The 24,155-nt window shown below is 38.2% G+C and overlaps 1 protein-coding gene across 1 annotated transcript in view; it reads left to right on the forward strand.

Annotated features, from left to right (window-relative positions):
- Window positions 1-923: 923 nt before the first annotated feature.
- Window positions 924-24,155, forward strand: part of LOC140846909 (bromodomain adjacent to zinc finger domain protein 2B-like) — a 191,587-nt gene continuing 168,355 nt past the window's right edge. Inside the window, exons 1-2 of the mRNA XM_073225164.1 lie at window positions 924-1,131; window positions 2,639-2,791. The gene's annotated coding sequence lies outside the window, so the exon portion shown is untranslated. The remainder of the gene's footprint in view (window positions 1,132-2,638; window positions 2,792-24,155) is intronic.

Genomic DNA, 24,155 nt, shown 5'->3' on the forward strand with positions numbered 1-24,155 from the left:
AATGTAAAAGACATCTAGCAAACTGGCACTAAGAGTTGAGGTAGGTTATGACTCAGTTCCTAAATGCCAAGCCAGGATTTGAAGTCTAACTCCCAAGTCTGTTTTTTCCTTCTAAACATGCTGTTCCCCACAGAAATGTTTACGATCTACTTACTGAGCACCCACCCACACAGCTCTTTGATACTCAATTTTTTTTTTTTGAGTAAATGTAAAGAGCACTGCATTGGCATCCAGAAATATCTTAGTGCAGAGCTATGACCTCTTGTTATGTGAGTTTATAGATCAACCTCCATTTCCTCAACCATAGTATATTATCTCCTTGGTCTCCTGCTGTACGATTCTTTAAAAGTTTACACTTGCGTAAACCATTCCAGGTTTATTTAAAAAGAGCATAGTTAAAGCAAAGCTTCAGAAAATAATGCTGGCAAAAAGTTCCTATAAAAATTGCTCACCAAGTTCACTTATTCCATCAGTTTAGAGAGTATACGAGGGCCATGTGTCAAGGACTTATCCAAAACTACTGTAGTTTTACAAGAATGTGGTTTTTGAAAGCGTAGTTAAAAGTAAAGCAAACATCCACTTACTACTTGAATCGTTCGGCAAACGTTTATTAAGCGACAGACTTAAGCCCTTTCAAACTTTAGGCCCAGTTTCACACTTGTTTCAAGAAGTCTCGGAATGCAAGCAAAGAAAAGCCTACCGATCCGGCGTCCTCTGGTCAAAGCCACGCCAGAGGGGCCGCGTAGCGGCCAAACCTGCGCGCCGGAAACCCCTGGAGGGGCGGGCCTCTGGCGAGCGCGCGCTTCCCGCCGGAGTGCGCAGGGCGCAGCATCAGCCTCCCCCTCGGCACAGGGAGGCGCGTGCGCGCTCAGTGCGTGCGTGCCCCCGGGTAAAGGGGTGGGCGAGCCTGAGGAGAGCCTGCAGGCTGGCCCCACCCGCGCTGCCTGGGAGCCGGCCCCCAGCGGCCGGTGGTTTATTTGCCTCTGGGCGGTACCTCTGTGCCCTGCCTTGCTGCGCAGCCCCGGCGTCTGCTCTCTCCCTTGGCCTCGTCAGCGCGTCAGTCGTGTTGTTGTGGCCGCCATTGCAGTCATGGAGGCTTTTCCGACAGCTGCGCCATCGCCTGGCAAGCAGGTACAAGAGCCGCGCCGCGGCCACAGGCAGGAAGCAGGCGGCCCCGAGCGGGTCCTGGCACACTTTGTTGACCCCGGGAGTTGGGCTTTGTTTTGCTGAGAGACCGTGAAAACCACAGCGCTCGGTCCCCACCACCAAGCAAAACCAAAAGTTTATTGTCCCAGAGGCAGTGTTTTGGGGACAAGTATGCATATTTGAACACTTATACTTTTTGTTACCATCTTTGTTACCTTTTAAGTACCATTACTTTCATACAAGGTACACGTTACAGAAACGGTTTTGTAGGCAACAAGGGCAAGTTGCCCCAAGACGTGCCATTTTGACATGCACATTATTTTGAGCTGAAAACCATCAGGCCCAAAGACTCAGAAAAAACCTGACAAAGTCAAAGTTCAAGGCCCCCCCATGCACAAAAAGAATTTAGAGGTAGGAAGAAAAAAATCACTGTAGATTGCTGTATTATAACGTAATCTAGGGGTGATTGACAGGACGGAATGTGACAATGTCTGTTAAAATTTCTCTGAACTACATCATTTTTGGGTGGCCATCAAATATTTTGTTGACCAAACATTTACTCTTTTCAAATTCCTGTAAATTACTTACCTTTTCCTTTAAAGTCTCAGATCACACCCCCCACCACCACCTCCTTGATTCAGGATGACATACTGTAAGTCCGGGGAGAGGAATTCCCGGAGCAAAATACCTCTAAAAACCGAAATCAATCAAAGGGAGAAATTAAGTTTAAAACCTGCTTACTGCTTACAAACTGCAGTCCAGGGCCTTCTCTCTTTCCTGCTCCAGCAGCAGCAAAACCGGCCCTCCCCCTCACCTCTCCGGTACAGATAAGCCCTCCTTGCCCGGGTAATTACCTTTGATAAGTAGACGGACTTCTCCACCCCTGAGGAATCATGCAAATGCACTAAAGCCGCACTTCTTTCCACCTCTGAACGCCTATTGATATGCAAATGTACTAAAGCCTGGCGAGATATTCTGGAAATGTTACAATTTTACCCACACATACATATCTCATTCTCCCTGACAGTCTTGGAACCTTCCGCCTATGTAATAAACTTGGTTTTTTTCTTCTTTCTCATGTCAGTTTCATTCTTAGACCAGCTAGAAGAAGCTGGATGAAATTTCTTCCTTCCCAACAGTTTGAAAATACTTTTGAATTATATTCCTCTGGTGGAAAGACAGGGATTATTAAATTTGGACCGTCTGAGCTGACTTATCCATCAATCCCAATAAACTCTTAATAGGCTCTTTGTAAGTAGGCTATAAATAAAAAAGAGCATCATAAAAATCCTTTGAAGAAAACTCCTGGTCCATGGAGTCCTCAGATGTCCAGTGAAAGAATGTAGATCACCTTTTAGATAGGTAATAAAGTTTTATCTAGTTTATTTCTAGACTTGGAGTTTGTAGCTCTTTGGGAAGACACTGGTCTGAGTTTTCCTTTATTACAGAACTTTTTCCTTTATGAAAATTAATTTTTTCTTGTTCTAAGCAGCTCTGATGCTTTAATGAAAATCTGGAAAATAGAACAAAGCAAGAGGAAACAAAAGGAAAACCTGAAGTTCCATTATCCAAACTGAATCAACATTAACAGATTGGTTTATTTTGGCTCATTTCCATATGAAATATTACATTTTCCTGTACTCAGGTAAGGAATGTTGCAGTTTGCTTTTTTCCTGTAACATGTCCCTCAATTTTTACATAATTCTAGCTTTTAGTAATATTTTTATAATTACATGATGTCCCTTTCTTTTGTTACTGGATGTTTAGGTCATTTCAATTTTGCAGTATTATGTGACTGTGATGAGGCAATATTGAGAATAGTATTTAGAATGTGACTATTCAAGTCAGATAGACCTGGGTTTCACCACTTGCCCTGTAACTTCAAACAACTTATTTAACCTCTCTGAACCTCATTTTACACTTAATGTGAGGATAGTTTTCATCACATAGAGTTATTAGATGAAATAATGAATGCAAGTACCCAGAGCATTACTGGTAAAATATTAGCTGTTTCTGTAGGCAGGGTTTTTGTTAGTTTTTTAGTTTGTTTCTTTTGTTCTGATTTTTTTTTGTGACACACATGGTTTATTTCTTAATTTTGTGTAGTTAAATACTATCATCACACTGGTGTAGGAAATTTTGTGCAAGCTTTTCATATGTTTTGTTACATAATACATAAAAACAAATAATGTGTTAATTAGAAATACATTTTTGCAATAAGAAAAAAATGAAAATTACGTATAATCCTACTTATAGGTAATTATTTTTCACATTTTATAATAGGTACTATCCTTTCTCACTTTTTTACACATATATACATATAGTGATATTTTCAAACTAGGCATTATAAGTTCAACTTAACTTGCTGAGGCTAGCAAAGAGGGCAATGTGATAAGAATGCAGTGATTTAAAGTAGGAAATAAAACTGGAAAGGAAGCTTAGGATTTGGATTTCATTTAAAAATTACTGGACAGAGTAAGCTCAGGATTGAGTAATGACATGATTTAATTTGTTTTACATGGTTTATTTGACTGCTGTGAGGAGACATACAGCATGGGACCAGGGGAGGAAGGGTGGAATGATCTGGTTATGAGTGTTATTCAGTAATCCTGGTGAATGATGGTGCTGGTTTAGACCAAAGTAGACGTAGGGAAAAAGAGATGGATTCTGGATATATTTTGAAAGGACAAGCTATAAAATTCATTGATAGATTGGAAGTGAGGTGTGAGAGAGAGCTACTTAAAGGACTTTGGCTTAAGCAATTGGATGGATGCAATTGCTCCTTAGGGAGATAAAGACTGAAATGGGAACAGATTTAAAGTCGGGGGTTGGGAGGAATGAAGAATTCTCCTTCAGTCATATCACTTTTCAGTCTGTTAGATGTCTAATTGAAAGTGGGGTCTTAAAGACTTCAATTATTGCTGGGTTGTCAATATCTCCCTTCATTCTATTGGTTTTTGCTACATGTATTTTAGTCCTCTGTTACTAGGTGCATGCATGTTTATAAATGTTACATCTTCCTTTTGGTTTGACACCGTTATACTTTACAAAATGTCCTTCTTTTTCTCTAGTAACTTAAAAAAAATCATTTTTTAAAAGTCTTTTTTGTCTGAATCTCATTCAGCCATTCCAGCTTTCACCAGCTGGAAATCAGGTGAGATCATTTCACCATGGTGGCTGCTTGCATGTGTACCGTTAAGTCTCAGTGTGTCTTCTATGGACAACATATAGTTATAGTTAGATCCTTTTTCTTTTTTTTTTTTTTACTGTATTTATTTATTTATTTATTTATTTATTTTTTGAGAGGGCATTTCTCATATTTATTGATCAAATGGTTGTTAACAACAATAAAATTCTGTATAGGGGAGTCAATGCTCAATGCACAATCATTAATCCACCCCCAGCCTAATTCTCATCAGTCTCCAATCTTCTGAAGCATAACGAACAAGAGTTCTTATATGGTGAAACAAATTCCTTTACATAGTGAATAAGTTCTTACATGGTGAACAGTACAAGGGCAGTCATCATCAACAAAAACTTTCGGTTTTGATCATGCATTATGAACTATAAACAATCAGGGTCAAATATGAATATTCGTTTGATTTTTATACTTGATTTATATGTGAATCCCACATTTTCTCCCTTTATTATTATTATTATTATTTTTTTAATAAAAATGCTGAAGTGCTAGGTAGATGCAAGATAAAGGTAGAAAAACATAGTTTAGTGTTGTAAAGAGAGCAAATGTAGATGATCAGGTGTGTGCCTGTAGACTATGTGTTTAATCCAAGCTAGACAAGGGCAATAAAACAATCCACAGATGCAGAAGATTTCTCTCAAAACAGGGGGGGTGAGGTTCTAAGCCTCACCTCTGTTGATCCCCCAATTTCTCACCTGATGGCCTCCCTGCGGCTATGCCTGTCTTAGGTTGTTCCTCCCTTGAGGAATCTTACCCGTCCTCTGGCTAAACCAGTCATCTTCCGGGGGCCATACAGGGAAATGCAAAAGTTCGTAAGTGAGAGAGAAGCCATATTGTTTGAAAAGGTTAGCTTTTTACTTCTTTGCAGATATATGCCCTGTGGCTTCTATGCCCAGCATTTGTCTTGAGGTATCTTTACCACTTGGAAGAATTATGATACTCGGTAAATTCGATATGAGGCACGAATTCTATTCAAGGGTTGTAATTAGGAAGGAAGAAGAAAAGCTATAGAAGTAGCAGGTGGAAGAAAACATGGGAAGATTGATTATTTCTTTTGATATATCTTCTTGTAGAGTAACTTCAGCATGTATAGGATTTAAACTACTAATTAAATTGTGCACACACATTAACATAATAGGAGTACAGTTACATCACCAAAGCAGACCTATAATTACCAAGCCATCTCCAGTGAAACCAAGAAAAACCAGTTAGGCACCTTAGGCATTTTGTGAAAACTTACCTATGATATGGTCGGATATTGTCCACCTGAACTTGATCAGTCTGAGAGAAATCAGACAAATTAAAACAACCCATTCCTGGGGGACTGTTCACATCCCATATGTTCTTTTAACAGTAAATAGTCTGTAGTTGTAAGATTTTGGAGCGCTACAATTTGCACTTCTCCTAATTCTTGGTTGAGTTCCAACAGTGTAGATCCAGTCAAATTTGTTCTTTTACTGTATGCACAGGCCAGCTTAGATATCTCCGTCTTCATTCCCATGGCAAGTCCAGGAACCGGTGGGATGAGTACATCTACAGCTGTAGCAGCACATGGATCTTTGTTGAGGTTTTTTGATGATCATCTTCTGGCATGAGTCTTCCAGAGAGTGCTGATGTTGGAAGTTATTTTTCATATCGTCTCTTAGTTCATTTTTCTGGGTAGCCAAATTAGGCTTTGATCCTCTGTATAAACACAAACAGACCCTTTGCCTACACTTTTATATATCCTTTTATACCATTGTGTAAGAACTCATTGGAGGTCACCACACAGGAACTGCTTTTTTTTTTTTAATCATTAATCTACACTTACATGACGAATATTATGTTTACTAGGCTCTCCCCATATACCAGGTCCCCCCTCATTAACCCCTTTTACAGTCACTGTCCATCAGCATAGCAAAAATGTAGAATCACTACTTGTCTTCTCTGTGTTGTACAGCCCTCTCCCCTTTCTCCCATCTCCCCCATGGAATGCTAATCTTAGTAACCCCCCTTTTTCTTCCCCCCCCCTTATCCCTCCCTTACCCCACCCATCCCTCCCCCAGTTCCCTTTCCCTTTGGTACCTGTTAGTCAATTCTTGAGTTCTGTGATTCTGCTGCTGTTTTTGTTCCCTTCAGTTTTTCCTTTGTTCATATACTCCGCAGATGAGTGAAATCATTTGGTATTTCTCTTTCCCCACTTGGCTTATTTCACTGAGCATAATACCGTCCAGCTCCATCCATGTTGCTGCAAATGGTAGGATTTGCCCTTTTCTTATGGCTGAGTAGTATTCCATTGTGTATATGTACCACATCTTCTTTATCCATTCATCTACCAATGGACATTTAGGTTGCTTCCAATTCTTGGCTATTGTAAATAATGCTGCGATAAACATAGGGGTGCATCTGTCTTTCTCAAAACTTGATTGCTGCGTTCTTAGGGTAAATTCCTAGGAGTGCAATTTCCTGGGTCAAATGGTAAGCCTGTTTTTGAGCATTTTTGATGTACCTCCATACTGCTTTCCCTCACAATGGGTTGAACTAATTTATATTCCCACCAGCAGTGTAGGAGGGTTCCCCCTTTCTCCCACAGCCCTCGCCAACATTTGTTGTTGTTTGTCTTTTGGATGGCAGCCATCCTTACTGGTGTGAGGTGATACCTCATTGTAGTTTTAATTTGCATTTCTCTGATAATTAGCGATGTGGAGCATCTTTTCATGTGTCTGTTGGCCATCTGTATTTCTTTTTTGGAGAACTGTCTGTTTCAGTTCCTCTGGCCATTTTTTAATTGGGTTATTTGTTTTTTGTTTTGTTGAGGCATGTGAGCTCTTTGTATATTCTGGACATCAAGTCCTTTATTGGATGTGTCATTTTCAAATATATTCTCCCATACTGTAGGGTTCCTTTTTGTTCTATTGATGGCGTCTTTTGCTGTACAGAAGCTTTTCAGCTTAATATAGTCCCACTTGTTCATTTTTGCTGTTGTTTTCCTTGCCCGGGGAGATATATTCAAGAAGAGGTCACTCATGTTTATGTCTAAGAGGTTTTGCCTATGTTTTTTTCCACAAGTTTAATGGTTTCATGACTTACATTCAGGTCTTTGATCCATTTTGAGTTTACTTTTGTATATGGGATTAGACAAAGGTCCAGTTTCATTCTCCTACATGTAGCTGTCCAGTTTTGCCAGCACCATCTGTTGAAGAGACTGTCATTTTGCCATTGTATGTCCATGTCTCCTTTATCAAATATTAATTGACCATATATGTCTGGGTTAATGTCTGGATTCTCTAGTCTGTTCCATTGGTCTGTGGCTCTGTTCTTGTGCCAGTACCAAATTGTCTTGATTACTATGGCTTTATAGTAGAGCTTGAAGACGAGGAGTGAGATCCCCCCTACTTTATTCTTCTTTCTCAGGATTGCTCTGGCTATTAGGGGTCTTTGTTGTTTCCATATGAATTTCTGAATTATTTGTTCCAGTTCATTGAAAAATGTTGCTGGTAATTTGATAGGGATTGCATCAAATCTGTATATTGCTTTGGGCAGGATGGCCATTTTGATGATATTAATTCTTCCTAGCCACGAGCATGGGATGAGTTTCCATCTGTTAGTGTCCCCTTTAATTTCTCTTAAGAGTGACTTGTAGTTTTCAGAGTATAAGTCTTTCACTTCTTTGGTTAGGTTTATTCCTAGGTATTTCATTTTTTTTGATACAATTGTGAATGGAGTTGTTTTCCTGATTTCTCTTTCTGTTGGTTCATTGTTAATGTATAGGAAAGCCACAGATTTCTGTGTGTTAATTTTGTATCCTGCAACTTTGCTGTATTATGATATCAGTTCTAGTAGTTTTGGGGTGGAGTCTTTAGGGTTTTTTATGTACAGTATCATGTCATCTGCAAATAGTGACAGTTTAACTTCTTCTTTACCAATCTGGATTCCTTGTATTTTTTTGTTTTGTCTGATTGCCGTGGCTAGGACCTCCAGTACTATGTTAAATTAACAGTGGGGAGAGTGGGCATCCCTGTCTAGTTCCCAATCTCAGAGGAAAAGCTTTCAACTTCTCACTGTTCAATATAATGTTGGCTGTGGGTTTATCATAAATAGCCTTTATTATGTTGAGGTACTTGCCCTCTATTCCCATTTTGCTGAGAGTTTTTATTATGAATGGATGTTGAACTTTGTCAAATGCTTTTTTAGCATCTATAGAGATGATCATGTGGTTTTTGTCTTTCTTTTTGTTGATGTGGTGGATGATGTTGATGGACTTTCGAATCTTGTACCATCTTTGCATCCCTGGGATGAATCCCCCTTGGTCATGGTGTACGATCCTTTTGATGTACTTCTGAATTCGGTTTGCTAATATTTTGTTGAGTATATTTGCATCTACGTTCATCAGGGATATTGGTCTGTAGTTTTCTTTTTTGGTGGGGTCTTTGCCTGGTTTTGGTATTAGGGTGATGTTAGCTTCATAGAATGAGTTTGGGAGTATCCTCTTCTATTTTTTGGAAAACTTTAAGGAGAATGGGTATTATGTCTTCACTGTATGTCTGATAAAATTCCAAGGTGAATCCATCTGGCCCAGGGGTTTTGTTCTTTGGTAGTTTTTTGATTACCGCTTCAATTTCATTGCTGGTAATTGGTCTGTTTAGATTTTCTGTTTCTTTCTGGGTCAGTCTTGGAAGATTGTATTTTTCTAGTAGTTGTCCATTTCTCCTAGGTTTCCCAGCTTGTTAGAATATAGGTTTTCATAGTACTCTCTAATAATTCTTTGTATTTCTGTGGGGTCAGTTGTGATTTTTCCTTTCTCATTTCTGATACTGTTGATTTTTGTTGACTCTCTTTTCCTCTTAATAAGTCTGGCTAGAGGCTTATCTATTTTGTTTATTTTCTTGAAGAACCAGCTCTTGGTTTCATTGATTTTTGCTATTGTTTTATTCTTCTCAATTTTATTTATTTCTTCTCTGATCTTTATTATGTCCCTCCTTCTGCTGACCTTAGGCCTCATTTGTTCTTCTTTTTCCAATTTCAATAATTGTGACATTAGACCATCATTTGGGGTTGTTCTTCCTTCTTTAAATATGCCTGGATTGCTATATACTTTCCTCTTAAGACTGCTTTTGCTGTGTCACACAGTAGTTGGGGCTTTGTGTTGTTGTCATTTGTTTCCATATATTGCTGGATTTCCATTTTGATTTGGTCATTGATCCATTGATTATTTAGGAGTGTGTTGTTAAGCCTCCATGTGTTTGTGAGCCTTTTTGCTTTCTTTGTACAGTTTATTTCTAGTTTTATGCCTTTTTGGTCTGAAAAGTTGGTTGGTAGGATTTCAATCTTTTAGAATTTACTGAGGCTCTTTTTGTGGTGTAGTATGTGGTCTATTCTGGAGAATGTTCCATGTGCACTTGAGAAGAATGTGTATCCTGTTGCTTTTGGATGTAGAGTTCTGTAGATGTCTATTAGGTCCATTTGTTCTAGTGTGTTGTTCAGTGCCTCTGTGTCCTTACTTATTTTCTGTCTTGTGGATCTGTCCTCTGGAGTGAATGGTGTGTTGACGTGTCCTAGAATGAATGTATTGCATTCTATTTCCTCCTTTAGTTCTGTTAGTATTTGTTTCAGGTATGTTGGTGCTCCTGTATTGGGTGCATATATATTTATAATGGTTATATCCTCTTGTTGGACTGAGTCCTTTATCATATGTAATGCCCTTCTTTGTCTTTTGTTACTTTCTTTATTTTGAAGTGTGTTTTGTCTGATACCAGAATTGCAACACCTGCTTTCTTCTCTCTGTTGTTTGCATGAAATATCTTTTTCCATCCCTTGACTTTAAGTCTGTGCATGTCTTTGGGTTTGAGGTGAGTCTCTTGTAAGCGGCATATAGATGGATCTTGCTTTTTTATCCATTCTGTTACTCTGTGTCTTTTGATTGGTGCATTCAGTCCATTTACATTTAGGGTGATTATTGCAAGGTATGTACTTATTGCCATTGCAGGCTTTAAGTTTGTGGTTACCAAAGGTTCAGGGTTAGCTTCTTTTCTATCATACTGTTTAACTTAACTCGCTTGTTGAGCTATTATAAACACGGTCTGATGATTCTTTATTTCTCTCCCTTCGTATTCCTCCTCCTCCCTTCTTCATATGTTGGGTGTTTTGTTCTGTGCTCTTTTTAGGAGTGCTCCCATCTAGAGCATTCCCTGTAGGATTCCCTGTAGAGGTGGTTTGTGGGAGGCAAATTCCTTCAACTTTTGCTTGTCTGGGAATTGTTTAATCCCTCCTTCATATTTAAATGATATTCGTGCTAGATACAGTAGTCTTGGTTCGAGGCCCTTCTGTTTCATTGCATTAAGTATATCATGCCATTCTCTTCTGGCCTGTAGGGTTTCTGTTGAGAAGTCTGATGATAGCCTGATGGGTTTTCCTTTGTAGGTGACCTTTTTTTCTCTCTCTGGCTGCCTTTAATACTTTGTCCTTGTCCTTGATCTTTGCCATTTTAATTATTATGTGTCTTGGTGTTGCCCTCCTTGGGTCCCTTGTCATGGGAGTTCTGTGTACCTCTGTGGTCTGAGAGGCCATTTCTTCCCCTAGTTTGGGGAAGTTTTCGGCAATTATTTCTTCAAAGACACTTTCTATCCCCTTTTCCTCTCTCTTCTTCTTCTGGTACCCCTATAATGCAGATATTGTTCCATTTTGATTGGTCACTCAGCTCTCTTAGAATTCTTTCATTCCTGAAGATCCTTTTATCTCTCTCTGCATCAGCTTCTCTGCATTCCTGTTCTCTGTTTTCTGGTCCATAAATGGTCTCTTGCATCTCGTGCATTCTGTTTTGAAGTCCTTCCAGAGCTTGTTTTATTTCTGTATTCTCCTTCCTTAGTTCTTGCATATTTCTCTAGAAGTCCGTCAGCATGATTATGACTTTTGTTTTGAATTCTTTTTCAGGAAGACTGGTTAAATATGTCTCCCCAGGTTCCTTCTCAGGGGAAGATGTAGCAGATGCTGAAGCTGTCTGGGTTAGTCTTGTCTGGATCATATTTTTTTGCCTTTTCATGTTGACAGGTGCTATTGACTGTCAGCTGGGAGGGCCAAACTTTTCACTTGCTAGTGGCCTTTCTTTACTGGGACAACTGCGACCCCTAGTGGCTTGTGTTGGGTAATTGCGTGTAGACTGGGTCTTTGTGTCTTGCCCACTGATATGGAGGAATCTCCCTTTCTGAGGGCGTGGTCTGCCTTAGGCTGCTTCTCTGCTTTCACAGCGCCTGGAGGGGTAATGGGCGCAGGGGCTGTTTGGCTGTTTACCTCCGTGAGGAGTCTCAGAGCTGTTGCCCAGGGGGTTAGTGCGCCCAGTTTTCCCTGTAATTTCCAGCCACTGGGCTGTGACCTGTGTTGTTTCTGTCCAGCTGTTACATCCCTGTCCCTTTAAGACTTTCAAAAAGCACTTGCTTTTCTTTGTCAGCTTTGGGGCATCAGCTTCAGAACCCGCTCAGAGGTTTGCTGCCCTGCTTCCCTAGTTTCCAGCCCTCCACGCATGCACTGTGTCTGCGCTCTGGTGCGGGTGGCTCGGGCTGGGTGTTTAGGAGTCCTGGGCTCCCTCTCCCTCCCGCCGGGAGATGGGGGGAGGTGTGCTTGGGTCCTGCTGGGCCGGGGGTTGTATCTTACCCCTTTCACCAGGTGCTGGGCTCTCGCACGTGTGGATGTAGTCTGGCTGTTGTCCTGTGTCTTCTGGTCTCTCTTTTAGGATTAGTTGTATTTGTTGTATTTTCAAAAATATATATGTTTTTTTGCCTTCTTACAGCACTAAACTATGTTTTCTACCTTTATCTTGCATCTACCTACCACTTCAGCATTTTATTAAAAATAAAAATAATAATAATAATAGGAGAAATGTGGGATCAACATATAAATCAAGTACAAAAATCAAACGAATATTCATATTTGACCTGATTGTTTATAGGTCATATTGCATGATCAAAACCGAAAGTTTCTGTGATGAATGCCCTTGTACTGTTCACCATGTAAGAATTTATTCACTATGTAAGAATTCGTTCACCATGTAAGAACTTGTTCGTTATGCTTCAGAAGATTGGAGACTGACGAGAATTAGGCTTGAGATGGATTAATGATTGTACATTGAGCGTTGACCCCCCTATACTGAATTTTATTGTTGTTAACAACCATTTGATCAATAAATATGAGAGATGCCCTCTCAAAAAAAAAAAAAAAAATGAATCATTTGGATGGTTAGCCAGAGACAGGTAAGATTCCTCAAGGGAGGAACAACCTAAAACAGGCACAGGCACAGGGGGGCCATCAGGTGAGAAATTGGGGATCAACAGAGGCGAAGCTTAGAACCTCACCCCCCCTGTTCTGAGAGAAATCTTCTGCATCTGTGGATGTTTTGTTGCCCTTGTCTAGCCTGGATTAATACTTAGTCTATAGGCACAGACCTGATCATCTACATTTGCCCTCTTACAGCACTAAATTATGCTTTCTACCTTTATCTTGCATCTACCTACCACTTCAGCATTTTATTTAAAAAAATAAATAAATAAGGGAGAAATGTGGGATTCACATATAAATCAAGTATAAAAATCAAATGAATAATCATATCTGACTTGATTGTTCATAGTTCATGATGTGTGATCAAAACCGAAAGTTTCTGTTATATGACTGCCCTTGCACTGTTCACCATGTAAGAACTTATTCACTATGTAAGAACTTGTTCGTTATACTTCAGAAGATTGGAGGCTGTTGAGAATTAGGCTTGGGGTTGATTAATGTTTGTGCATTGAGTCCCCTATACAGAATTTTATTGTTATTAACAACCATTTGATCAATAAATATGAGAGATGCCCTCTTGAAAAAAAAAAAAAATATATATATATATATATATGTTTCTGGGAGGAGATTCCCACTGTCCTACTCATGCTACCATGTTGGCTCCGCCCCCTATTCTGTGAATATTTTGAAACTTCTTGAGGCCTGTGAAATGTAGAAACTCAAATCCTGTTAATTGTTTTTCACTTTATTGCTACTCATTATTTTAGAAGGCTTAAAATACTTATGAAGTTGCTTTTCAGCTACTCAAAAACCTATTTAACATCATAATATATGCCTCTCAGAGAATCTTTCAGTTGATTTCTTGGCTTTCTCATAACGTTCTTCAACCCTCTCTATAGTTAAGTTTTTCTTTGGATTAGTTCCTCTATGGAAAACCTTATACAGGAAGCATATTAAAGATGGAGGTGTGAGAGGTGAGATAGAGGACTCCTCCCCAAACCACATATAATATGAAAATATAATTAATACAACTGATCCTAAAACAGCAACAGGAAAAAAGGCTGCACCAGACTGCATATACCTGGAGAAAAGAACAGACCTCATGGAAAAGGGTAATATACCAAAGCCATGATGTGGCAGGACCCAAGGACTTCACCCATCCAAACTGACTGGCAGGAGGAAGATAAATAGAGTGGGGAGGGAGTAGAAGCCTGGGACTGCGGGGCACCTAGCCCTGGAGATCTGCTCTGGGAGCACAAACCTACATTGCATGGTGCTCTGGTGGTTAGTGGGGTTGACAAGCTAAGACAGGTGAAATACCTGGACAGAAAGAGACTAAAGCCACTTGTGGAAAACCGATCCATATCCAGCTGCTCTGGGACAAAAGAAAGGCGGGCAGCCTGAGAAAATTCCTTACAGTGAGAGGGCTGCTAAAGGGACAAGGATTGCAATGAGTTTACTGCTCAGGTGAAAGGAAAGGTAGCCAAATTTGTCTGGACTGTCTGCTCAGCAGGTTGGGAACTTTCAGGAACTTCAGGCACTCCATCCCACTGGGTGGCTAAGCAGCTCCAAGGACCCCCACCATGGTACATAGCCTGCTGCAACTTCCTCCCAGTTAGCCTGCACATGGCTTGCAAACCAGCAGCCCTTGCCCTGGTGTCAGGCATGCCAGAGGGAAGCCCCACCTATGGCACCTACAAAAGCAAAGCGTAGAGGCTTACACCTGTGTATTTGGCCCATGGTTCTGGCAGTGGAGAGAGGCAGAGCAGACAGAAAGCAGAAAACAGATATTTTCTCCCACCAGGCAGCAGCACTGCTCCCCTGCGTGCCCTGACATCGCTCCAGGGGCTGAGCAGTTCCAGAGAGTAGAGATTCTGAGCACTAGAGTGTGGCATATACACATATGAAATGTCAAAGGAACCTGTTTTAAACCAAAATCCCACAAACACCAGAAAAAGGGTCAAATGAAACTGAACTCATCAATCGACAAGAAAAGATTTCAAAATAAAAATCATAAACATGTTCATGGAGGTACAGAAAAATATTCAAGAACTCAGGAACGAATTTAGGATGGAGATCCAGTCATTACAGAATACAGTGGAGGGTTTAAAAGCAGATCAGATATGGTGGAGAAGATGATAAATGAAATAGAAATTAGAGAAGAGGAATACAAAGAAGCTGAGGCACAGAGAGAAAAGAAGTACTCTAGGAATGAAAGAATATTGAGAGAACTGTGTGACCAATCCAAACGGAACAATATTCGTGTTATAGGGGTAGCAGAAGAAGAAGAGAGAGAAACAAGGGTGTTAGAAAGTGTCTTTGAGGAAGGAAGTGCTAAAAAGTTCCCCCAATTCTGGAGAAGGATATAGTCTCTCAGGCCCATGGAGGAGCACAGAGATCTCTCAAAAACAAGGGACCCAAGGAAGACAACACCGAGACATATAATAATTAAAAATGGCAAAGATCAAGGATAAGGACAGACTATTAAAAGCAGCCAGGAGAAAAAGATCACATACAAAGGAAGGCCCATCAGGCTATCATCAGACTTCTCAGCAGAAGACTTACAGGCCAGAAGGGAGTGTCATGATATATTTACTGCAATGAAGCAGAAGAGCTTCAAACGAAGAATACTCTACTCAGCAAGGTTCTCATTTAAATTTGAAAGAGGAATTAAACAATTTCCAGATAAGCAAAAGTTAAGAGAATTTACATCCCACAAACCATCTCTATGGTGTATTTTGGAGGGACTGCTATAGATGGAAGTGTTCCCTAAGGCTAAATAGCTGTCACCAGAGGTAATAAAACCACAGTAAAGGAAGTAGAACAATTACTAAGCATATGCAAAATTAAATCAACTATCCTCAAAGTCAGTCAGAGCATAGACAAAGAGTACAAAATATGATACCTAATATATAAAGAATAGAGGAGGAAGAAAAAGGAGAAAAAGAACCTTTAGGTTGTGTTTATAATAGCATACCAAGTGAGTTAAGTTAGACTCTTAGATAGTAAGGAAGTTACCCTTGAACCTTTGGTAACCATGAATCTAAAGCCTGCAATGACAATAAGTACATACCTATTGATAATCACCCTAAATGTAAATGGTCTGAATGAACCAATCAAAAGACTTAGAGTCACTGAATGAATTAGAGAAACAAGATCTCTCTATATGTGGCTTACAAGAGACTCACTTCAAACCCAAAGACATACACAGACTGAAAGTAAAGTGATGGAAAAAGGTATTTCATGAAACTAATATGGAGAAAAATAGGAGTCGCAGTACCTGTATCAGACAAAATAGACTTCAAAACAAAGTCACAAGAGACAAAGAAGGACATTATATAATGATAAAGGGGTTAGTCCAACAAGAGGATATAACCATTATAAATATCTATGCACTCAACACAGGAGCACCTAAATATGTGAAACAAATACTAACAGAATTAAAAGGGGAAAAATAGAATGCAATGCATTCATTCTAGGAGACTTCAAAACTCCACTCACTCCAAAGGGCAGATCAAACAGTCAGAAAATAAATAAGGAGACAGAGGCACTGAACAACACATTAGAACAGATGGACCTAATAGACATCTACAGAACTCTACACCCTAAAGCAGCAGGATACACATTCTACTCAAGTGCACATGAAACATTTTCAGGAATATATCATGTACTAGGCCACAAAAAGAGCCTCAGTAAATTAAAAAAGATTGGAATTGTACTAACCAGCTTCTCAGACCACAAAGGTATAAAGCTAGAAATAAATTACAGAAAGAAAATGAGAAAGCTCACAAACAATTGGAGGGTTAACAACATGCTCCTAAATAATCAAAGGATCAGTGACCAAAGAAAAACAAGAGATCCAGCAATATATGGAGACAAAGACAACAATAATTCAAACCACAAAATCTGTGGACGCAGCAAAGGTAATGCTAAGAGGGAAATAGAGTGCAGTACAGGCCTACCTCAGGAGAGAAGAACAAGCCCATATGAACAGTCTAAGCTCAAAATTAACAAAACTAGAAAAAGAAGAGCAAATGAGGCCCAAAGTCAGTAGAAGGAGGGACATAATAAAGATTAGATCATAAATAAATAAAATTGAGAGAATAAAACAGTAGAAAGAATCAATGAAAGCAAGAGCTGTTTCAATAAACTACAGATAAACCCCTAGCCAGACTTATCAAGAAAAAAAGAAAATCTACACACATAAACAGAATCAGAAATGAGAAAGGAAAAATCACTACAGACACAACATAAATACAAAGAATTATTAGAGAATACTATGAAAAATTATATGCTAACAAACTAGATAACCTGGAAGAAATGGACAACTTTCTAGAAAAATACAACCTTCCAAGATTGACCCAGGAAAAAACAGAAAATTTGAACAGACCAGTTACCAGCAATGAAATTGAATTGGTAATCAGAAAACGACCCAAGAACAAAACCCCTGGAGCAGATGGCTTCACCACTGAATTTTAAAAAACATTTAGTGAACACCTAATACCCATCCTCCTTAAAGTTTTCCAAAGAGTAGAAGAAGGAATAATTCCAAACTCATTCTGTGAAGCCAGGATCACTCTAATATCAAAACCATGCTAAAACACCAAAAAAAAAGAAAAATTACAGACCAATATCCTTGATGAACAAAGATGCAAAAATAGTCAACAGAATAATAGCAAACTGAATTAAAAAAATACATCAAAAAGATCATACCACATGATCAAGTAGGGTTTATTTCAAGGATGCAAGGATGGTACAATATTCGAAAATTCATCAACATCATCCACCACATCAACAAAAAGGACTAAAACCACATGATCATCTCCATAGATGCTGAAAAAGCATTCAACAAAATTCACCATCCATTCATAATAAAAACTCTCAACAAAGTGGGTATAGAGGGCAAGTACCTCAGCATAATAAAGGCCATATATGACAAACCCACAGCCAACATCATACTTAACAGCGAGAAACTGAAAGCCTTTCCTTTAAGATTGGGAACAAGACAAGGATGCCCACTGTCCTCATTTTTATTCAAAATAGTTCAGGAGGTCCTAGCCATGGCAGTCAGACAACATAAATAAATAAAAGACATCCAGATTTGTAAAGAAGTTAAACTGTCACTATTTTCAGTTGACATGATATTGTACATAAGAAACCCTAAAGAATCTACTCCAAAACTCCTAGGTCTAATATCTGAATTCAGCAAAGTTGGAGGATACAAAATTAATACACAGAAATCTGTTTCATTCCTATATGCTAATGATGAACTACCAGAAAGAGAAATCAGGAAAGCAATTCCACTCACAATTGCACAAAAAAAACAACAACCTAGGAATAAACCTAACAAAGGAAATGAAAGACCTATACTCTGAAAACTATAAGACATTCATGAGAGAAATTAAAGAAGATACCAATAAATGGAAACACATCCCATGCTCATGGTAGGAAGAATTAATATTGTCAAAATGGCCATCCTGCCTAAATCAATCTACTGATTCAATGCAATCCCTATCAAGATACCAACAGCATTCTTTGACAAACTAGACCAAATAGTTCTAAAATTCATATGGAACCACAAAAGACCCTGAATAGGCAAAGCAATCCTGAGAAGGAAAAATAAAGCAGGGGAGATTATGCTCCCTGACTTGAAGCTCTACTGCAAAGCCAGAGTAATCAAGACAATTTGGTACTGGTACAAGAACTGAACCATAGACCAATGGAACAGACTAGAGAGCCCAGGTAAAAACCCAAGCAGATATGGTCAATTAATATACAATAAAGGAGCCGTGGACATACAATGGGGCAATGACAGCCTCTGCTATAACTAGTGTTGGCAAAACTGGACAGCTTCATGCAAGAGAATGAAACTGGATTATTGTCTAACCCCATACACAAAAGTAAACTTGAAATGGACCAAAGACCTGAATGTAAGTCGTGAAACTGTGAAACTCTTAGAAGACAACATAGGGAAAAATCTCCTGAATGTAAACATGAGCAACTTTTTCCTGAATGCGTATCCTCGGGCAAGGGAAACAAAAGCAAAAATGAACACATGGAACTATACCAAGCTAAAAAGCTTCTGTACAGAAAAGACACTGTCAGCAGAACAAAAAGGCATCCTACAGTATGGGAGAATATATTTGTATTTGACATATCCAACAAGGGGTTAACATCCAAAATATATAAAGAACTCACATGCCTCAACACAGGAAAAGCAAATAACCAAATTAAAATAATGGGTGCAGGATATGAACAGACAATTCTCCAAAGAAGAGATTCATATGGCCAACAGGAACATGGAAAGATTCTTCACATCACTCATTATCAGGGAAATGAAAATTAAAATCTCAATGAGATATCACCTCACACCAGTAGGGATGGCCGGCATCGAAAAGACTAAGAACAGCAAATGTTGGTGAGGATGTTGAGGAAGGGGAACCCTCCAACAGTGCTGGTGGGAATGTAAGCTAGTTTAACCATTGTGGAAAGCAATATGAAGGTTCCTGAAAAAATTAAAAATAGAAATACCGTTTGACAAGGGAATTCCACTCCTAGGAATTTACCCAAAGAATACAAGTTCTGAGATTAAAAAAGACATATGCACCCCTATTTTTATTGCAGCACTATTTGCAATAGCCAAGCTGTGGAAACAACCTAAGTGTCCATCAGTAGATGAATGGATAAAGAAGAGGTGGTACATATACACAATGGAATACTATTCAGCCATAAGAAAGAAACAATCCTACCATTTGCAGCAACATGGATGGAGCTGGAGGACATTATGCTCAGTGAAATAAGCCAGGTGGAGAAGGACAAGTGCCAAATGATTTCTCTAATTTGTGGAGTATAACAACGAAGTAAAACTGATGGAACAAAACAGTGGGAGACTCACAGACTCCAAGAAGGGACTAGCGGTTACCAAAGGGGAGGGGTTGGGGGTGCGGTTGGGGAGGGAGGGAGAAGGGGATTGACGGGTATTATGATTAGCACACATGGTGTGGGGGATCATGAGGAAGACAGTGTAGCACAGAGAAGGCAAATAGTGACTCTGTGACTTCTTACTACACTGATGGACAGTGACTGGAAAGGGGTATGTGGGTGGATTCAATAATATGGGTGAATATAGTAACCACATTGTTTTTCATGTGAAACCTTTATAAGAGTGTATATCAATAATACCTTAATAAAAAAAGAAAGAAAAGAAAACCTTACACTGAAGGAGGATGGATCCCACTGAGAATTTGGTTTTGAAATTGAGACTGTGATACCACAAATACACCAAATGTGTATGGAAAATTTATTCATATAATGAGACTTTTGGGGGAGAGCAGGGGTAGATCTCTTAATCTGCTCTGAAAGTGGCTGGAGAGAGCAGGGAAAGGAAACTGGCTTGGGATTTTTCTGGTGAGTGGGTGGTGGGTTTCCCATGTCTGGGTCCGGCCTGTGGGGACTGAATTTGTACCAAAGTAGGGAGCACTTATACTTTCTTACCAGCTTGCTCAGCTGTGGGCAAGAAGGGAAGGAAGAGTGGTGGGCATGGCTGCCAGGAGTCAAACGTCAAAACTGGAATCAGACTATTTGCCAAATCTGCCTTCCTAAGCATTTTGTGTAAATTCTGAGAAACCTATTTTCCTTGGCATTTTCCAGGAGAATCATCATGTAATAATGATAATAGCTAACACTTATGCTTGCTATGTGCTACACACTGTAATGAGTGCTTTACACATACTGTTAGTTCATTTAATCATTTTTAAAAAATCAAATGTACATCACAGTGGTTCAGTTGTTCCCCTTTTCCCCCTCTGCCCACTCCCCTCACCCTTGGTAACCACTAGTCACTTCTCAGTGTCTATGAATCTAATCCTGTTTTGTTCCTTCTGTTTTGCTTTGTTTTTATCTTCCACAAATAAATGAAATCATATGATATTTGTCTTTCTCCACCTGGCTTATTTCACTGAACACTATACCCTCTAGATCCACCCATGTTGTTGCAAATGGCAGGATTTCTTTTCTTTTTATGGCTGAATAATATTCCATTTTGTATATGTACCACATCTTCTTTATTCATTTATCTGTTGATGGACACTTAGGTTACTTTCATATCTTGGCTATTGCAAATAGTGCAGTGATAAACATAGGGTAGCACAAAAATGCAAAGAATTGCTAGAGAATACTATGAAAAATTATATGCCAATAGATTGGACAACTTAGAAGAAATGAACAACTTCCTAGAAAAATACAACCTTCGAAGACTGACCCTGGAAGAAATAGAAAAATCTGAACAGACCAGTTACCAGCAATGAAGTCAAATTGGTAATCAAAAAACTCCTCCAAAACAAAACTCCAAGTCCAGACAGCTTCACAATCAAATTGTACCAAATATTTAAAGAAGAGCTAATACCATCCTTCTTTAAGTATTCTAAAAAGTAGAAGAGGAGGGAATACTTCCAAATTCATCCTATGAGGCCAGCTTCACTCTAATACCAAAACCAGACAAAGACACCACAAAAAAAAGAAAATTATAGATCAATATTCCTGATGAACATAGATGCAAAAATCCTAAACAAAATATTAGTAAATGAAGTCCAAAAATACATCAAAAGATCACCCTTCATGACCAAGTAGAATTTATTCCAGGGATGCAAGGATGGTACAATATTCATAAATCAATATCATACACCATATTAACAAAAAGGATAAGAACCACATGATTGCATCAATAGATGCTGAAGAATATTTGACAATATTTAACATCTGTTCATGATAAAAACTCTCAAAATGGGTAGAAAGTGTATGTACCACAACATAAAGACCATATATGACAAACCTTCAGTCAACATACTTAACAGTGAAAAGCTGAAAGCTTTTCCTCTAAGATTGGGAACAAGACAAGAATGCTCACTCTCACCACTTTTATTCAACATAGTACTGGAGGTTCTAGCCACAGCAATCAAACGCAAAGAGATAAAAGGCATCCAAATTGGTAAGGAAGAAATTAAACTCTCACTATTTGCAGATTACAGGATATTATGCATAGAAAATCCTAAATAATCCACCAAAAAACTACTGGAGCTAATAACTGAATTCAGGAAAGTTGCAGGATACAAAATTAAAACACAGAAATCTGTTGCATTCCTATATACTAAAAACGAACTAGGAGAAAGAGGAGTCAGGAAAACAATTTCTTTTACAATTGCATCAAAAAGAAAATACCTGGGAATAAATCTAACCAAGAAGGTGAAAGACCTATACTCTGAAAACTACAAGACACTCATGAGAGAAATTAAAGTTCATTTAATCTTTTTAATAAATTAAAGTTCATTTAATCTTTTTAATAAATATATGCACTAGGCAATGTTATCTTCATTCTGTGGATGAAAAATCTGCAGAACAGAGAGGTAGATAATTTTCCCAACTTCACAAAGCTGATAAGTGGCAGAGACAGGATTAGAAAACAAGCACTTTAAAACACTGCCTTTAATTTTTTTTCTTTCAATCCTTTATGGTGACCTTCAATATTCTGTATTAATTAAAAGTGTTTTTAGAGTAGTGAGGACTTCTAAATCACTTCCAGTTTTTCTGTGTGAGTTAGAGCAACTTTTTTGTGTTGTAGGAAATGCCAAGGCACTCATATTTATACATTTTTAATTAAAAAATTTAGCATCACACCACTTCTATTGAATGGTCAAGCCAGTTATAATTTTGTCCCCTTTTCACTGTGTGTTAGGATATTATACATATCTCAAATTTTATATAATTAGATTTTCAGGAAAACATGGAAGAGACAATAGAACTGCTCATATCTTTAACTTGTATTGTCCTTGAGTTGGTTATTTATAGGGGAAAAAACTGGTATGATCTTTGATCTTCTATTCTTTTAAAGGTTTAGCCAATTGTCTGAATATCATTCTTGGGAAGATTTTTACTTTTAGCTCTATGATTTGACATAATATTTGATAAGAAAGGTGGTTGATAATAGTTTTTAGGTAAATCCATATCAGTATAATTTAACTTCTCTGAACTTGTATAAAAATAAATCTAATTATGAGGTGGTTGAAGAACTTAAAAGCATTACTGAATACAATTGACTGCTTTTAGGAGATCATCTCATTTGAACTTCTAAGCTGCCTTAAACATATTTTCTTCAATGCCCTTCAGAAGTCATATTAGTATTAACTATATGTGACTAATTCCATGTCTTCCTGTATATACCACACACACACACAGTTATAACATACAGTTGGTTGAAATCTATTACAACACATACAAATTCTTACACAAGAAATGTATTTTCAATAAAGGAAATGGTTGTGTTTTTTATTTGATGTTTTGTCTTAGACATTGTGTCCTTGTCGCTCGTCCCGAAGGACTTTCTTGTTATAGTGTGAAATAAGAGTCAAGATTCTTTTTTTGTTTCTATCATATGGATCCAGTTTTCTAATATCATGAAATTACTATGGTCCTTGTGCTGAGAAATCAAATGGCTACATATGCATGGGCATATTTTTGGACTGTCTGCTCCAATAAACATGTCTGTTCTTACAGCACTATTGTACTATCTTAATTCTGTTAGCTTTATAGCAAGTTTTGAAGTCAAGTAGTATAATTCCCCCCAACTTTGTTCTTTTTCAAAATTTCTTGGCCATTGTGGGTCCTTTCCATTTCCATTCTCACATAAATTTTAGAATCTGTTGACCAATTTTTATTTGTCTGAGGAACTGTTTATTTCTTCCTCCCTTTTAAAAAAGTTTTTAAAAATTGTAAAAAATATGTAACATGGTATTTATTATCTTAATAATTTGTAATGTAGAGTTCAGTGGCATTAATTACATTCACAATGCTGTGTATGTATGTACTCATCACAGCTGTCTATGCAAAAACCCTGTCGTTATACCCAACATAAACTCTATTCCCATTAAATAATAACTCCTCCTTATCTTCCTTTCTTCCAGTAACTTCTAGTCTGCTTTTTGTCTCTATTAATTTTCCTGTTATAGCTATCACATGTAAATGGAATCATACAATATTTATTCTTTGGTGTCCAGCTGGTTTCACTTGGCATAATGTCTTAGGTTTATCCATGTTGTAACATATATAAATATTTCATTCCTTTTTATGGCTGAATAGTATTCCATTGTGTGTATATACACCAGTTTGTATGTCCATTCATTCATTGATAGACACTTGGGTTGTTTCAACATTTTGGCTACTGTGAATAATGCTGCATGAACATTGGTGTAGAGATATCTGTTTGAGACCCTGCTTTCAGTCTTTTTTGTATACCTAGGAGTAGAATTTCTGGGTCATATAGTAATTCTATGTTTGACTTTTTCTTTTTTTGGAACTGCCAGATTATTTTCACAGTAGCTGCACTTTTAAAAAAATACATTCTCCTTCAATTTTTTACCCATTCAATTCTTATTAAAGTGTTGTATGACTTTCTTGTTTAAATATAGAAAATTCCACTCAGCTATAAGATAACTTGTTGATTGTCATAGTAAGCAAAATTTAATTGTGGAAAAAGAGGCAAATACAATGGTGTAAAAGCTAACTATTTTAC

Source organism: Manis javanica, chromosome 16 (assembly GCF_040802235.1).
Source record: "Manis javanica isolate MJ-LG chromosome 16, MJ_LKY, whole genome shotgun sequence".
NCBI lineage: Eukaryota > Metazoa > Chordata > Mammalia > Pholidota > Manidae > Manis > Manis javanica.